Source organism: Thamnophis elegans, chromosome 5 (assembly GCF_009769535.1).
Source record: "Thamnophis elegans isolate rThaEle1 chromosome 5, rThaEle1.pri, whole genome shotgun sequence".
Lineage (NCBI taxonomy): Eukaryota > Metazoa > Chordata > Lepidosauria > Squamata > Colubridae > Thamnophis > Thamnophis elegans.
The window spans coordinates 45,608,743-45,621,382 of record NC_045545.1 but is presented as its reverse complement, the minus strand read 5'-3'; positions in this window follow the sequence as shown (position 1 = coordinate 45,621,382).

Genomic DNA, 12,640 nt, shown 5'->3' with positions numbered 1-12,640 from the left:
CTACAGCTGTCCTGAGGTTGAAAAATCAGAGCCACCCTGGCTGCAGCTTTCAGGGCCAAGGAAACAGAAGGAACATAAAACATATTGAAGCATTACTGATTTATTTCTAAGACTTACATGCCATTTGAACTGTATCGAATTCTATTAGTTGTATAAGCTGTTCACCATTCCCAGTTCACTCTTGAAACAGCAGGGTAGATTGCAATTTTCCCACAAAAGAAAGGAATGTCCCATATATATCTGTGCATGTTTTAAGTTGCTGGACATAATTGCAATACTAATTTGAATATTGTAATTATGTAGACAAAATCAGACTACTGAGAAACACGAGGGAGGTATCCGCAAGCTTGACAAATGTTTGTTTGCATAAATAAAATAAATTATGGAAGAGAAAAACTATAGGGAACAATGCCCCTCGACCCTCCCCCTGCTTTTTAACTCCAATCCTGATTGCCTACAATGGGGCCTGGGTCAGAGCAGTCACCTCCAACCCTGTACTGTCACATAAAGATGTGTTGGGCTCAACCTGTCCAAATTCTTAACAACTGATGGAACAAGTTGACTTCTCATAGAAGATACTTTAATTAACAGGAGTGTCTTAATCTCATTTGTTAATATGATTACCTTTTGGTTATAATAAAGATGAACTTGAATTTGTTATCACCTAATGTATATTACGATGCCAGATCAGAGAAAGTCCTTCATAGAACATTTTATTGTAGGCTCAAATCAGCCTATTCCATCTTATACCTACCTCAGAATTTCTGTCTCAAGAGGATTGTTTTTGTGGTTGTTCCTCCATATGATCCCACTAGAAGAGCATTGGAACTTCTTGCAGTAATGCAGTTTATATGAGATTGTTTATTTGCCTTGTTTTCAAGTAATAGGTCCAATAGCTATGCCAGGGCTGGGATGACCTCATCATCTGTTACTTGTTTTGGGGGAATATAATTTGATAAGCTCCCTGTGCAGAACATAAAGAAAAATGCTTTTTTAAACAAATCACTTAATGGGTGTTTTTTCTGGTGAAACTGGTCTATCGGGGAAATCTTTATATTAGGTAGATGTATTAACCTCTGAGTCTAAGCCATAATTCTCCCTCCTGATATAGCCAACAAAGTGAGGAGAGCTTAGGGCTTAGAGGTTAATACATCTACCTAACAGGGACGTGCAGTCAGGGGAGGCAGGGGAGGTGGGGCCTCATCAGTGTCATGAGGAAAAGAAAAGAATAATTAAAAGGAAAAAGACTAAGGTAGTTGCTGCCAGTCTCCAGAGTCACAGTGGATGACTCTTAGTCTGCTTAGTGCTAACTGCAGGGGGAGGCGAGAGAACTACTGGCCTCCTTTGCATAAGGAATTTTTTGCCTTTTGACCCTTGCTCAGAGTTAAGCAAGGGTTAAAAGGCGAAAAATTCCTTATGCAAAGGAGGCACGTGGTTCTCTGCCTCCTGATCAGGCAGCAGCAAATCGTGCCTAAGTTGCCTTTTTATTTAATTTTTTACATTTTCATCATGGTGGGCGGACAAGAGGAGAGTTGAAATCCACAGCTGGAAAAGGTATGTGGATTGGACGGAGGGGGGGAATTCAAAATTGTAATTTAATTTGTAATTTTTTATTGTGAGGAATTTGTGTGTGTGTGTGTGTGTGCGCGTGCGTGTGTTTCTTTCTTCACAGCGGTGAGGTCGGAGGAGGCGGGGGGCGAGGCGGCTGAGCATGGCAGTGGCAGGGACGTTCTCCTCGCTGTGTCTGACAGACCAGGCATCTCGCTTTTATGTCCGCCATAAACACGAGACGCCTGGCCTGTCGGACACAGCGGTGGGGTCGGAGGAGGCAGGGGCAAGGCGGCGGAGCGTGGCAGTGGCAGGGACATTCTTGCCGCTTTGTCTGACAGGCCAGGCGTCTTGCGTTTATGTCTGCCATAAACGTGAGACGCCTGGCCTGTCGGACACAGTGGGGCGGAGGAGGCGGGGGGGGGGTGAGGCGGTTGAGCATGGCAGTGGCAGGGACGTTCTCCCCGCTGTGTCTGACAGGCCAGGCATCTCGTGTTTATGTCCACCATAAACACGAGACGCCTGGCCTGTCGGACACAGCAGGGGGGTCGGAGGAGGCGGGGGGCAAGGCGGCGGAGCGCGGCAGTGGCAGGGACGTTCTCGCCGCTGTGTCTGACAGACCAGGTGTCTTGGGTTTATGTCTGCCATAAACGTGAGACGCCTGGCCTGTCGGACACAGCGGGGCGGAGGAGGTGGGGGTGAGGCACCGGAGCGCAGCGTTGGCAGGGACGTTCTCGCCGCTGTGTCCGACAGGCATCTCACATTTATGTCCGCCATAAACGCGAGATGTCTGGCCTGTCAGACACAGTGGCGGGGACATTGCTTCTTGCTGCTGCCGCACTCTTGCCTCACCAACCATAATCCTCACCGCACGTCACTGCTACCTAATATGCAAGTAGCCCAGAAGGGTATGGCTAGCTGATGAGAACTAAATAGCTTGAAATAGATCTGTACTAGTATTCCTTTATTTCTTTGTTGATAAATATAAATTCAACACAAATGACTTAATAGTTTACTATACCTTTAATAAAACAGTCTGTGCCTCAGCCCCACTTTTTTTAATTGGCTTTCAATCCCATCTCAAGCAACAATTTTGTGACACCACTCTTCTATGAAGTCGGTTGCCATGGCAGTACTGCATCCTTATTTGGTTGCCTGTCAGTTGTTCCAGTATCCTGCTGGGTAAAACAGTGTTGATAAAAAGGACACATTTTTTTTGTTTTTCAAGGAACGCTCACTACAAAGCTTTATTCTTTTAGCAAAGAAGTGAAGATGCTGAAAGTGAGATAGAGATCAAGGAAATGAGGGCAACCTAAAAAGACAAGATGTGAGAGAGCAATTGAGGCCTTCTATCAAATGCTCTTCAAAGAAAGTAATATTAATTGCTGCTGTCTAGCTGACAAAGTGGGGAAATACTAGAGCCTTGAGTGCTTCTAAACATTCCTGAAACTGCTTTCACAAAAGTGATTACTATCTAGGGAACCTCTGGATTTCATATTGTTCCTAAAACTTTGCCCCACAATAATGGGGCAAAGCTGTAAGGATTGATAATTGGCTATTTAGGTGCTTTCACTTGCTGCTGCTATGGCAGATTGTTGTGATAAAATCAATCAATCAATCAGTCAATCAATCTATCTATCTATCTATCCATTCATCCATCCATCCATCAATCTATCTTTATCTATCTATCATCTATCTATCTATCTATCTATCTATCTATCTATCTATCTATCATCCATCTATCCATCCATCCATCCATCCATCCATCCATCCATCCCTATCTATCTCTATCTATCTATCTATCTATCTATCTATCTTTATCTATCTATCTTTATATCTATCTAGCTTTATTTATCTATCAACCTATCTATCTATCATCTATCTATCTAGCTAGCTTTATTTATCTATCAACCTATTTTTATCTATCTATCATCTATCTATCATCTATCTATCATCTATCTATCATCCATCCATCTATCTATCTATCTATCTATCTATCTATCTATCTATCTATCTATCTATCTATCTATCTATCATCTATCTATCTATCTATCATAATAAAACAAGCATTTCTCTTCCCTAACTGTAATTTAGGAGATTCTAGATTGAGAGGTCACACTCTGGTTATCTCAGGGTACCTCTATAATGTACTCTACATGGGGCTTCTCTTGAAGTTCAACTGTTCCATAATGCAGCAGCACAGGCAGTGATGGGCCAGTCTCAGTATGCCCATGTAATGCTACTCTTTTATGAGCTGCACCGGTCTCCTATTTGTTTCTGAGTATGATTCCGAGTGCTAGTCATTATTGATAAAACTGACCATGGCATAGGGCCTGGTTACTTGAAGGACTGGGAATCTTTCATATTATCTGTCTGACCAATTTGACCTAGGAGGGTTAGAGTGCTCTGGATTACTTCAATTAAACAATATCACCTATTGGGACCTTACCTTCTCTGTGGCAATCCTTCCCTCTTGGAATGAGGTTCTCCCAAGATCTAGAGGGGCCCCTTCTTGCTTGTGGTGAAGAGGGATTAAAGAATGGGCTGTTCACTCAGGTCTTGATGAGCATGATTAAGCTGCCTTTCAATTATGTGCATTTTGTCTTTTGACATATCTGGGTTTTATCATCCATGCCATCTTGTATTCTTCCATTTTGTCTCTCATTGTATTCTTTTTTCCTGTTTTAAATGCATTTATGTGTAGGTTGGCCAAAGTTGGAAGTCAGGCAATATAGAAATGTAATAGACAGAAAATGTATAAAACCAATACAAAATATGGGCTGGGGAATTCTGGGAGTTGAAGTGCACAAGTCTTAAAGCTGCCACGTTTGAAGATCCCTGCCCTGAAAGATGGACATAGGTGGGGATGGATTGCAATCACCCTTCAGTTATGTCTTTAGTCCCTGAGTGGAGGTACTTTTTCACTGGGCAAACAAAATATGTGGATGTGTCTTTAGATTTAAATGAGGCTTTAGTGGGTACAAAACAAGCCACCCGTTTTGCCCTTAAAACCTCCCCCCCCCAAAAAAAAATGTTCCAGTGTTTTGGTCCCACCAGTGAGGAAGGGACCACTTTTATGCCTCTCCTGAGGCGAATCTTGGAAAAGGATTGCCTTTGCCTCAGTCCTTAATTGTGACCTTTCCCGCTGGTGCCTCTTTGAAAAACGACACCAGGAACTCTCAGCTCACATCGCCTTCCCCCTTTTGGCTATCTTGACAGCTTTCCCCCAAACCTCCTCCCACCCGCTCCCCACCCCCACCGCGTCCCGCCTCGTTGAACCTTGTTCTTTGCACCAATTTATTTATTTATTTATTCATTTCTGAGACCGGAGTGACGGGGCGTAATTGGTGGTTGGAGACTCGGCAGCTGCAGAGAACGAGCGCCCTCCCCTCCGCTGAGCCTGGCTGCCGTGCTTCCCCCCCCCCCCCCGCCTCTCTTTGACAGCTTTCCTCACAGCTCCGTGAGTGCCTCCCCGCTGTGGGAAGGACGGCACCGTCTCCTCTGACACGGATTTCCCGGCAGCTGCGCGGAGCGGCCGAGGCGGGGCGGGAGGCGAAGAGCCACTTTCTCTTCTCTGCGATTTCTCTCCCTCCCCCGCGACTGACGGGGACTAACGGACTGGGGGGGGGGGGGAGAGGAGCGCCAGGAGGGTGAAATTTGGCGTGAAGGGGAGAGCTCTGCTTGGGGTGGAAATAGGCAGCTGAGAATGCAGAGCCCAGGCTGGTTTACCCGCCTTGGACCCCCGCCCCGCCTTCCCCGTGGAAGCTCGTTCCGTCCATTTTCATTTCCAGTGTGTTTGCAGAAGCCGCGAGAGGCAGCAGCAGCTCTGGGGTATTTATCAGAGCTTTGACAGCAATTGATCTGCTGGCCTTGCCATGGTTGTCAGGCTCAGGAGATATGAGCTGGACCCCACCGAGACACGCTTTGGAGAAGGAGCAGACACATCTCTTCCAGAACATTCTGGAATTTCAATTTAAAAAAAAAACATCACTACCACAGCTTAAATTTGAAACTGCCCAGGTTGGGAAACATTACCTTAAAGTGTTTTCTCTGTCATAAATATTTGGCTGCCTTCTCAAGAATATAATGCAGTCATTCCATTTAAAAAAAATGAAAAAAACCTGTCTATTCTTCCTTCTGCTTGTAGTCAGAAACTGCATAAAGCTGTCTTTCTCAATCTTAGCAATTCTACAATATGTGAATTTCAGAGCTGGCTGGGGAATTCTGGGAGTTGAAGTCCATGCATTTTAGAGTTGCTAAATTGGGAAGAAGAGTCATCTTCCAACCATCTTTCCTTAACTTGAAAGGTGCATCTTTCCCATTATAGTTTGCATTTTTGTTCCCTGGATATTCTGGTTTGCTAACCACTTATCTGAACTAAAAAATAATAATAATCCAGCTATCTCATCCATTCTTCCCTGTCTACAGAAGCTTATGTAGGCAGGATCCATGCATTTTGAAATGCTGTAATATTAATGATGACTTGTTAAAACACTCTGGTTGTAACGGCAAATTATGCCGTGGCATACAAAACAAAGTGGCTGAAATAGAGGCTGCACTAAGCCAGAAACTATATTAAGGCTTAGCATGCTAAGTTTTTACCTTCATATTAGCCAAATCATGCCTTTACAGAATTGTTATGACTCAGTCAATTTTAGAGAGCCACAAACTGGCCAAACTAAAATATTGGGTAGAAACCAGGAGATTGTAAATTTTAGTACCACCTTAGACACAAAGCCATAGGTGATTTTGGATTAGTCACACATTTTCAGCTCTAGGAAGGAGACTTAGAATAGACTTAGAATAACTTTATTGTCACTTTGAATGTACACTAATCAGCATATATTAAAGTGAAACAACATTGCACACAGCTCATTGCTAAGGCAATAGCAATAGATCTTGTCAAGAAAACTGAAGGGAATAATCCACGGATTTCCAATGATTCCCACAATGATTCTAAGTCACAGGCAGATAGGCAAATATACACATACACAATCACAGACACAAAATCCATTCAATAACAAGGTATCACACCTTTATTCTTTTAGTGACTATTTTTTCTGGGTCATTGGGTAACAGAAGTTCAGTTTTGACTGATACAGAAAGACATCCTGGAAGAACATATGGAAAAGCATTTTCATAATATTGGCAAGAAGCCACATTTTTCATAAGTCCCCAGTAGTGAAGTCTGACTCCAAGGAGATTTGCTTCCTTCTCTCGCTCCCTCCTCAAAATGCCCACTTAAAAAACCAAAATGTTTGGAGATAAGTGAGACAAAATATCTTTTATTTGCATGCACAATTACAGTAATCAGTGGGCTCCTAAACAAAAGAATGCAAAAGAGCTCCAAAGGAAAGTTATGGGATTGTATACTATCCAAATATTACATAGCACTGGTAAAAAATAACAGCATAAGCCATATTTTGCCCTTTACAACTAGAATGTAGCTGATTATACTATGGCTATTCAAGTGCATCTACATTTTTCTCTAGTAACTGACCTCTACACCCACCCTAATTTTCAGAAGCATCCAAAGAAAAGACAGGTTGAATTTAAACATCTTGAGGCTTCCCATTTGCACAGTGTCCATTTCTACCTATTCGAATGAAATATGGATTGCATGGCCATTTCTGCAGTATAGATTTCATCCTAATTATATTCATTTGTGACAAAACAGCAAAGTCCATACTCAATCAGCTGAAATATATTCAAGTTTAGGTTCCACGACTCCTAGAACTATAATCAGTTATAACTTTAGCAAAAAATTTTAAAATACTGACATTTAAATTTGCTTCTTTTTTTCTTTCCTCCTTCTTTCGTTCTCTGTTATTTTTAACAATTGTTTACCATTCTTTCTCTATTGATCACAAAATGCAATGCACGAGTAACAACACAATATAAAAAAATACCTAGACATTTAAACAGTACAATGAAAACATTTGTGTTAATGAAAAGCTTTATTTCGTTAGTTTATAACTGATAGACTTTTTGAAACTATCTCTTTACAGAAAATCTAAAATATTTTACAAAATTTTACAACCAGCATAAAATATTTTTCTACATAGATCTCTCTTCCATCTTTCCCTCTCCATTATCTCAACCATGAAGAAATTTGTTGCGAAAGCAAATTAGATTCCAGGAAAGATCTAATTAATTGTGTATTCAGTGTAAATATCTGCAAGTTTGGGCTCTGCTGTTAGGTTGTAACACTTTCTCTTCCTCTTGTTATCCTGCTAATTGAACTTAGAGCTGAAAAAAATCCCATTTTGGAAGCCTCTGAAACCACTTTATAACAAGAGTATGTAAATTCAGTCCTTCCACTGTTACCCTTAATTTCCTTGGTCCACTGTCAAAAGAGAGTGTTCCAGGGGTGGGTTTCAGCAGAGACTACTGCTGGTTAGCTCAGGGGTGTGCCGCGGACTGTGTGCATATACGCAGCACAACTAAAATTGATCTGCGCATGCGTAGAAGCAAAAAAACAAGAGAACTGATTCAGGGGTATGGCAGGCCTGGGTCACTGCTGTTTCCAGTGATCCAGGCCATCAAGCTACTACCAGTTTGGCCGAACCGGTCCAAACCGGTAGGAACCCACTGCTGGAGTGTTCCCAATATGACCTTTACCAATTAGCACCATCAGCAGCCAGGCAGAATCCTTAATACAGCCACATACAGCAATATTTGCTCTGTGGAATATTTCCATCCTGCTGAGCATCTGAATTTGAAAGCTGTTATGAAAGTCAGTTAGTGTAATACCTGGAGTAAAGAGGAAAATCTTGAGGAAAACTCAGAAGTGCTAAGCTAGTAGTTACTTCTATAAGATTTTGGGTTCTTGAAACCAAGATTTTGATAACAGAGCCAGCCCCATTGTGGCTTCTGCTTGAAAGAACAGAATGAGCAGAATGTGTTTTATCTGTGATGCTGTATCATCATCACTCCACATGGTTCCTTGTCCACAGGGATTAAGTAATACAAGATCTAATAAGGATTTTCTAACTTCATAAAATGTATTTTTTTAAGTTGCTCACACACTGTACAAGCTAAGCATTTTTCTTAGATTATGTGCTGTGTCATTGATGTAAAATGTAAAAATATAGATGGAACTATCCACATGGCAGTGCACTGAATTCTTCACAGGTTCTTACACATCAGCTCCCAAAAATGATATACATGCCTTCCCTCATCTTGATTTGTGATGTGGTACGAAATCACTCGGCTGCACATAATTCTGCACCTTCTTTGAGACTTTTAAAAATTAATATTCAATGTATTGAAAGGCTACCTGAACCGGGAGGCTCTCACAACAGTCACTCGGGCCCTTGTGACCTCTAGGCTGGAGTACTGCAATGTGCTCTACATGGGGCTGCCCTTGAGGAGTATTCGGCGACTTCAGCTAGTCCAGAATGCAGCCGCGCGAGCGATCGTGGGTGCACCGCGTTTCATCCACGTAACACCTATCCTCTGCGAGCTGCGCTGGCTACCTGTCGATCTCCGGATACGCTTCAAGGTGCTACTTGCCACCTATAAAGCCCTTCATGGTAGTGGATCTGGGTACTTGAGAGACCGCCTACTGCCGATCACCTCCATACGACCCATTAGATCTCATCGTTTAGGCCTCCTCCGAGTTCCATCCGCTGGCCAATGCCGACTGGCCACCACATGGAGGAGAGCCTTCTCGGTGGTAGCCCCGACCCAATGGAACGATCTCCCCGTGGAGCTTCGTACCCTCACCACCCTCCAGTCCTTCCGCACAGCCCTTAGAATCTGGCTATCCCGTCAGGCCTGGGGCTAAAGATTGTTATCCGCCCGAATGGTATGAATGTTTCGTTTTTAATCATGCACTGTCTTATATGTAAAAGTCTGTCCCCCCTTCCCTTTTGATTGTGAGCCGCCCTGAGTCCCCCCAGGGAAAAGGGCGGCATATAAATAAACAATCTATCTATCTATCTATCTATCTATCTATCTATCTATCTATCTATCTAAATACATCAAGGAACCAAATTATTGTCATTCTTCTCTTCCCATCGATATTGCTGTAGGTATCATTTAGTATCTGGAGTAAATTTGCCTACTGTTTATAAGCAACTCAGAATACAACATTGATGATTAAATAGCCAAAACTGAAAGCCTCGAGACTCAGCAGAAACTGTCACCCAAAAAGATGAAGAAGGAAGCCTGCATCACAATTCATTCTGTAGAGCTCCAGGTCCTCTTGGTGACATAGAGAGCTGCCAGTAGATTTAATCTCTCCCCATACTGCTGATGTTGAGAGAGCATGCTTATGGAAACATGCTTTTAAATAGAAACGAATCCCTTTTTTATTTATATATGGTTGATATGTCTATACTTTCTCTAGCTCAGCTAGAACTCTAGATGGTTTTGAAAAAGTTAAAATATACATTAAAGTACATAAGATAAAAATATTTTTTTTATCTGATTGAAACCCTCCCCTCTGAAAACCGTCTTCTCCAGTTTCCAAAATGTCAAAAGAATAGGGATAACATGACTTCAAGATGCATGCTATTCAGAGAGAGGTGACTACTCTTGAGAAGCTTATATTCTGAGTTCCAAACCTCTTCATTCTTGCAGGATGGACACCCAAAACAACCTCTGTTAGAACTTATGGGGCAGGTAGTTTTGGTTTGAAAGAAACAGCCTCTTAGCAACAGCATAGGTCATTATGGCACTTGATTTAGATCTGGAACCCATTGATAACCAATGTAGAACTGGCAATAGGTAATATTCCATTAAATGTGGGTCAACCTTCAGTACCAGCTGCAGCTTCTGACTCATCTTCAAGGGCAACGCCATGCAAAGCAAATTATAGTAATTTAGCAGAGATAATAAAGGCAAATGTCACTGTCTTCATTGGCTTCTCATCCAGGAACGGGCACAACTGGAGGACCTTCCTAAGCTAACCAATGGCTATCCTGGCCATGGTTACCACCTACTGTTTTACTAGGAGATATGAATCCAGGAGGAGCCCCAGATCGTGCACCAGTTCTGTTGGTGGCTGTGCAACTCTGTCCAGTGGAACATAATGGGGGTGGGGTGGGGGTGGAAGTTCTAGCAAGAGTAACTCCTCAGGCAGCAAATAGGGACTTCCACTGTATAGTAGTATAGCACCAGGATTCTGCTTCTCTCTTATCATTTATTGTTGTATCTTTTTTCTGGAAGGAACAGAATATAATACAATTACTTAGAGATTAGAAGAAAGAGAAAATATAACCTAATGTTTCTATATTCAGGATGCCCTTTTGGCACTATAAGTTATTCTCTTCTTCCTTCATAAGAAAAGAACAGGTGAGTTGACTCTTGTTATGAATGTGCAGTTTCTCTGGTTTCCAGACCAATATTGGATTTATGTGGAATGTTGAGGGTTGCATTCCAAAAGTGGTTGGGAGTTGTAGCAATTGAAATGAGTGCCTTAACCCCCAATTCAATAAAATATTTAAAAAGTCAAAATTTTTGGAAGCTCTGCCTACCATTTTTCTTGGTAGTTTAGTAAAGACCAGACCAGCTCCCAGATAAACTGTAACAGATATGAAACTTACAGATAAATATCCTAAAACCTTTATGAATATGCTAATATAGGGAGATAGATTACTAGAGTGCACAATGGCTGGTTTCATACAGGCACTGATTCGTCAACCAACAAATCCAGTAGATGTGAAAATAAATCATGGTGTTCCTGAATCCCATCTAGTTGATTTCCAATATCATTCATTTTGGTGACTTCTTGATTCAAACTATAGCTATTTCTAGGTAATTCACCAGCTGCATTTCATCAAAACTCAAACTTTGCTTTTAAAATAAAGGATTACATTTGAAGTAAACAGAAAAACAATCAGATTCTGTGATTGAGATGCATTACCGACCTCTAGTGGCTATATGGTCACAAGGCTGCATAACTTGGCTATCCCAAAGGTGCTTTTTCAAGAAGCAACCAGACTTCCTGGTTTTTCTTTGAAGACCTTTTGCTTCTTATCCAAGAAGCTTCTTCAGTTCTGACTGGATGGTGGGGAAATGAGTGGATTTATACTCCTTGCAGACAGCTGGTTATTTGCATTCTTTTAGAGAGTTGTTGATATTACCTGGAGGTTTATCTATGTTGATTGATTTGATTGATTTATTACATTTATATGCCGCCCTTTTCCCCAAAGGGGACTCAACTGAGTAGTGCAAATGGGTGTGGAGCCTTCTTGGAACTGGTGAAAGGACTGTGTTGTAGACTGGAGATAGATGATGTCACATTCCGCCCTCTCTATTGAGAGGAGGATATTCAATTTCAACATAGATGGCCTCTTTTAACCCTGTTTCAAACCAGCAGTCCTCCCCATGACCTGGATGACTAAGAATCTCAATAGACTCATAACTTGGCTAGAATCCAGAATAAAATAAAAATTAATTAATGGAGGATGTGTTGGGAACTTTAGTTTGTCGTTTATTTTACAATAAGAAGACTTTCAGAAAATATATGCAGTTTCTGCCCTAAGCAATTGCATTTCCAGCATTCTATTGAGAATTGATGACAGATAATTTCTGGCTTGCAACAATAATCTTCATAGTATTTCAGAAGGATGGCTGTGATTTCATATTTCATCATTCCCTCCTGGAAGATACAAAATGGACGGTTCAATCTCCCTGATAGTTTAATTGCCTTTTCAGACAAAAATGTTGAAATGATGAAAGAAAAGATGCAGACAGAGCCTGTTAGATAGGACAGTAGCCCAACACTGGCTGTAAAGAAAGAAGTCTAGAAGAAATAAGAACAAAGAATTTTATGGAGTAATTTTGATCTTTCCTGAAGCATGCATTCTCTATTGGGCATCCAGATTAAGGAATAGCTTTAGATGGAAGCAGGGGTGAAATGCTACCAGTTTCAACCGGTTCACCTGAACCAGTAGTAAAAAAAATGCTACCGGTTCTAGCAAACTGGTATTTCTGATGATCTGCTGTGACGTGCGATTTATATTAGCTAGAAAGCAGGATTTCCTGTTTTCTAGCTAATCTAAATCACATGGCTCAGCGGATTTCCCCCCACCTGCTGTTCACTTATCTTTGCAGGTACGCTTGGTAGCAAATTCTGCCCACC